At 34.6% G+C, this 6238-nt stretch overlaps 1 long non-coding RNA gene across 1 annotated transcript; it reads right to left on the bottom strand.

The window, feature by feature from the left end:
• Positions 1-848: 848 nt before the first annotated feature.
• LOC129805773 (uncharacterized) lies at positions 849-1234 on the bottom strand. Its single transcript, XR_008752121.1, has 3 exons — positions 1176-1234; positions 1024-1090; positions 849-960 (listed from the first exon to the last, which is right to left on the bottom strand). It is a non-coding gene; the product is annotated as an uncharacterized LOC129805773 (long non-coding RNA).
• Positions 1235-6238: the final 5004 nt, after the last annotated feature.

The raw sequence follows: 6238 nt of genomic DNA, 5'->3' as shown, positions 1-6238 counted from the left end.
ACTAGCCGCCACACCTTCTAGTACCCAGCCAGATTCCCTCGAGAGACCCAAGTCCACACGTCCTTCTTCTCTGACGTTCTAGACCGGACTGACTCTCTCGGCTCTCCAGCTTATAGGTACAGTGACAAAGACCCTGAAGGCAATGACACCGCAACGGCTTAGAAGCGGCCCAGGGACGGATTTGAATAGTAACGTTTATAACTGCCAGGATTTTTGCAACGTTCACCATTCATTGGAAATAATAGGTTTACATTTGTAGCTTCTAATTAATATAAAATTTGAAGGTGAAATCAGGATGTGAAATTGACAGTTTAATTCCACCGCCATTGATATACGTGGCAAGATTCAGACCCTAATTTGTGCCTATCACTCGGATCTTGCCTATGAGGACTAAATATTATATTATAAAATAGTGCCTAAAGCTGGGTGTTAATTAATGGCTCGAGGCTGGGCCCCCTTATCCTGTGTCAGACGGGAAGTGTCGTTGTTGTTCGAAAATTAAAACTGAATTTTCGTATGAGGATAAATTTTACATAACAAGAACAAACTAGACGTGTTTCGCAATTAAATAGGGGTAAAATATGATGTAACCATCTGCTTATTCAATTTTACTTATTTTGATTTTTTTAATATTTATTTTATTTATTTATATTTTATTTTATTATTTTTCGTTTATTTATTTCATATTTTTTATTTTTTTGATTTCTTATGTATTTTAGATCTATGTTTTCTATATTTTGTTTATTTTATATTATTTTTTTTATTTTATTCGCAAAAGTGAAGAGATTACCATTTACATTTTGTTTACAATTTTCGGTAGATTACTGACGGAAATTCGTGTAAGAAGGTCAAGGAGATGAACTCCCTCCGGATGCGTCAGGGGGTGCAATCCTTTCAGGACAGGAAAACACAAAATTCTTTGCCAAAGCTTTCGACACTTCAACGCGTCTTCCTCAGTGGCTAAAAAGGCGGGAAATTTTTTATTTAGACAATGTTCTTACATTTCCTTGTCTTATAACTCACTCAAATCTGTGATTTGTCTCTGAAATTTTGTCCGCACTGTCTGTCTACTACTCCAAATGAGGATTTACTAAACATTAAAAATATATACATAACATAAATAATAATAATGTGCACGACTTTCTACAAATACTCTAATTTTTCACTACAATTACCAGGGAAAATCGGGAATTCGTCGCGGGTACTCCTTCTTGGACATTGATCTGAGGCCAACTGTTTTCTGTATGAATTAATTTAACAACTATTTTTCAAGCCTTTGTGGCAGTTGTTGACCTTCTTCAATTTTTATAATTCCCCTAGATCATAGGCAACCGTCTCAGCAACCATTCTCTCCTTGTCATTCGATCATCTGAGCAATCCTGCATATGCATTATGTACCCCAGAGATGTCGGAGCGTTTGTTTACAGTATCTGGGAGATGCCTTTTTATATGCAGTGATTCTAACATCATCCTCTTTGCATAGCATTTGTGGGAGTCAATGATTTTGACTTCATTAAAGTCAAAAGAGCGTCCGGTGTCGGCTACATGGGCATTTTGTTTTCAATTTTAAAACTTCGAAATTCGAAATTCGAACTGTTTTTTTGTTTACAATTTTGTTTACAATTTTAAAACTTCGAAATTCGAAATTCGAACTGGATATTATACAAGAGACATCGTGGGAACCCAACGAGAAATAAAAATATCTTTTTATCTAATTGGGAACTGATATTCTAGTAGGGGAATGTGGGGTACTTTGAGCTGTGGAGCTACATTGTTATATGATTTTTTAATAAAATAATTGTAAGGACCAGTTTCGTTTAGAAATAGGCCAAAAAAATCAGAGGTGACCTGATAACTTATTTTCGATACTATCGATTGTCGATTCTGAAAATTTAAACGATACCTGCACTTCCTGTAACTAATATAAATGTTTATCAACAGTCTCATTCTTTTAAGAATATCGCAATGAATGGCCCAACAATCCGTCAAAAGTCGACATTCACTTAATCTAATGGATATAGATTTATCAATACTATCGATTCGATAGTGTCGAGAAGTTATCATCCCACCCCAGATATCAATGTAGCCCCACCTCCCCCTACATTTATTTTGGGGTAAATGATATTTGAGAATAGGTCATGACTGACAATTTGTTAATACTGAGGACTTTTCGAAATTAGAGTATAAAATTATTATAAACCTACATAACATACATTAGAATGAAACGAAAAATTAAAAGAATTTAGATTTTTTAAAATCTTTTTTTAAAGGATTAACGTTGCTTGTAACAAGACGACATTGAAAATCTGTGCAATTTGTTGTATTTAGAAAAAGAGTTTTTTAGGATATACAATTGCATTTTTTGGATACAAAAGAGGCTTCGTGACATTTCGAAATTCGAAATTTGAACACAAAATCACAAGAACCATCATTCGAATTAAACTAAACCTAAATGATGAATACCTTTTCCTTCCATTTTAGAATCAGTCTCCGAATGTACGATATTTTACTTTGGAGAAAACAAATCCTCTTAATAAAAATACTTATTGGGGTAAAATGGTACAAGTTGAACCGTGGTCAAGTTGGACGGGTTTTTTTTTCTTGATAAATTTAGTACTTCATTTTTATTTGTATATTTTTAATGCTTTAGTTTTATAACTTGGTTCCTTGTGCTAAAAAAATTAGTACTGTATTTATCAAGAAAAAATCCCTTTCCAACTTGTACCGGCGAATTGTCCAACTCAGACCAACTTTACTCTATTTAGAAAATGAATTTGTAAATATCGCTTTTCATTTTTAAATTAATTCAAGCAAGATCACCGGATTGCGTGCAACCAAAGAGATCCTCCCACGTTCACCTGGAAAAGGTTGAACTTCCAGGGATAATTCAAAGAGTTGAAAAGGAAGCCAGAAGAGACAATTGTTGAATGTTCATCCTTTCTTTTCCCTTCCTCCTGCTCAATTTAGTCTCATTAATATTGTCTCACCCTATAATTGTGGGTACTTCTTTAACTGATCATCTGCCCGAACCCACAACTTCCATCCCACTTTTTTTTCCTCTTCTTGGACCCTTCTTGGCTTTTTTCCAAAACCGAAAGGGTTGCGCCTTTCTCAGGACACCCACTTGATGGTACGTTGGAGGATTGACATATGTCAAGTGGATGATGTCTCGCTGACTAGATTGCAGTAATTAATAAGTCATTACAATATGTTGCTAATCATAGGCATTTGTTCTTGGGAAAATTCCTGGTGCACCAGTTGAAGAACAGAAGCACCAGCGGCAGACTTGAGGATGCCGATTGTGGAATGTAATTGCTCTTGAGACAATGTTGCTGATGCACGTCCTCTGAATCTTCAGATGGTCAACTTTGGATCAAGGGATGGTTGCTGCACAGAGGTGATGGAGAGAAAATTGCTGGCAATGGAAAATTCTTGGCAGCATGGTCAAAAAATGCGACTACAAAAATCGTATTTAAAGTGGATGATGATGGGTTGGAGGTTGTGCAATTTAATTTTATAGTTGCTCAGTGCGTCGAATAATGATGCACAAATTATTTGAATTACTGCCACAAATTCACCTCAAGCCACACTTTTCAGTCCAGGGCTTCACTCCTTGAATCTCGCGTCTTGATGCTTGAGGCGGGAATCTTCATATACCCAGAGTATCTTGCTCCTCACGATCCTCAAATCTGTCTGGACTATTTTTTTCGCTGCCGCAAAATTGATTGCAGATCGATGATTTTGGGATGATTTCTAGGCAATGACCAATGGACGAGTTGGTGAAAGATGTTGAGGAACCGCGTGTCTGAGACAATAAAAGACAATCCCTGTATAACGGAAAACTTTCAAAAGAAATCGATCGCATCGATTTGGTGCAATTTTGCCAAATTAGACAAGATTACTCATCCACTCTCATCAAATTACCCCAAGATTTCAGGCCATGGAGTGGAGCAAAAGGGGGATAATTTCACAGATAATGATGCGAGGGTAGATCTCTGTCGTCGTCACTTTTCTCCCATCCCATCAATCACAGACTTTTTCTGGGTTACACGAAATTTGATGCCCATTTCTTCCAAAACTCGTAATACACCCTCTCACCCGAAAAATCCCATTCAATTATATCAATTTTCTTGGCTGAAGAAAGAGTCCTAACATCCTAACTTAATTTGAGAGATGCGAATCAAACATCTCACCTATTAATTCTTTTTGATAGAAAACCTACGATTTAGCCCCAATTTCAGTGAGTGGCTTTTTCTTATCCACCCGTAAATTGTCCTCTGAATTGCCAATATGTTTGACCTCGTGCCTCCCACTTTAGTTTAATGGGATCAATTTTTGATTCTTATGAATCGATAATATTAATCTCAAATAATAAAATTTTATCACCATAATTTTCGTGTGTTTGGAAAAGTCCCTCTGGGAGAGTATAACCTGATGATTATGCGTGCATAATACAAGTTCAACCATCTCTAAGAGACGATAAAAAATCCTAAGTTATGAAATAATAATCTTAATCCAACTGCAGGTTTATTTTAAAGATTTTTCGCAAGAATAAAAATATTATGTTTATTAGCAAAACTAATATGGCATGACTCAGCCTTCACACTAAGTACTTAATTAAGTTATTTCTATAAAAACCCTCAATTAAGTAGTTTGTATTAAGGGCATGAAAAGTATTTTCACTAAGTACTTAATTAAGGACTTTTGACTAAGAACTTTTTAAGTAGTTACCCTAATACTCATAAAACGCACATACGAATTGTGACATAATATCACATGCTCATTAGGATCTTTAAAGAAACGCCCTTACTACAGAAAATACTTTTGATTTTTTTTAAGTATATTCACTCCAATTTTATCAGGGTGAGGGTTATGTTAATGAGAAGCATCCTGGCTAACACAAGACAAGTTGTTACTTGCACAATACTATAATTAGTGGCATTGTCCATGCTCTTAAAAAAGAGCTTTGTGAAAGTGCATAAAATAAGTACTTATTAAGTCCTCACTTAAGGCATTTATTTGACCGAAAGTAGTGACATCTGGCGGCTACAAGTGACAACTGGAAGTTAGGGCCAAAATATACTTATACGGGCTTCAGACCTAAGGCTTAGCCATATAGATCAACTGTTCTAATTTCTTGTCAATAACGATTTTTTGGAAAATTTTTTACTTAGAATTGGATTATTAAAGATAAATGACCTTTTAGACTCACGAGAAGCAATAAAAAATTCTCGCTATTTTGGATTTTGAGATCCTCGGGAACTGGGCTAAACTTCTAGCCTGAAGATCGCTTTAGGCTGATCCTTGAGAATATTTAGCCTGTAAAATTTGGAGGCAAAGGATTAGGTAAAGGAAGTTTATGTAAAGGACCTCTAATTGATGATCCTAAGTCCTCAGTGTATGACAGTTTGGGATAAATCTTTCCTGTTAAATTTTACAAGCTAAATACTCTCGAAGATTAGCCTGAGTCTATTTGGGTCATTACGCATGAAATTCCCAATTTGATTGAATCTTATCGTCAGTCCCACCAGCATGTAATCCGGAAGCAGGGAGTGCATGACTTTCCTTGAATCCCATAAACTTGTGTTTTAGGAGTTTATATTTTATAAAATTTTTAATATTTTAGACTGGTAATCGATGGTCCTACCCAAGTGGCAAAAATTTACTATAGGGCAAAAATGAGGTAAAAGAAACGTTTGTTGCACGTCACTCAAGTTACTTCAAGTTGCAAAGAGCCGAGGAAACCTTATGACCTAAATATAACGTTTTAGCTACTTAAAATATTAACGTCAGACTTGCTGTGTTATAGTAACGTAATTTTTTCGTCGTTTTTTTCTCAAAATATTACGTAACTGTTTGTAAGAAAATTTACGTGCAGATAACGTAATTTTGTCACCTTTCTCTTTCAATACTCTCAGCCCTATAAATAGAATATCTGCAGCTTTTTAAACGTTTAGAAATGACAATACAAAAATATTAGGTTATGGAATAGCTTAAAAAAATAAAATGTAATATTTGATTGTCTTGAATTTAATAAATGTGTGATAAAATTTTTCGTTCTTGCAAATAATTTGCAAACGAATTATTTAGACTATTTTTACTTTTATATTAAAAATTAAAATTTTATTAAAAATTATTGTTTGCATTTAAATGAAATTTAAATAGATGATCTTACTTAAACATAACCTAATAATAGGAGATTTTAAAATTCAGTGATAAAATAATTATTCGAAATACG

The sequence above is a fragment of the Phlebotomus papatasi genome, chromosome 3, assembly GCF_024763615.1.
Source record: "Phlebotomus papatasi isolate M1 chromosome 3, Ppap_2.1, whole genome shotgun sequence".
Taxonomy (NCBI): domain Eukaryota; kingdom Metazoa; phylum Arthropoda; class Insecta; order Diptera; family Psychodidae; genus Phlebotomus; species Phlebotomus papatasi.
Note: the sequence above shows the minus strand (reverse complement) of the source record. Positions and strands in the feature narration are given on the sequence as shown.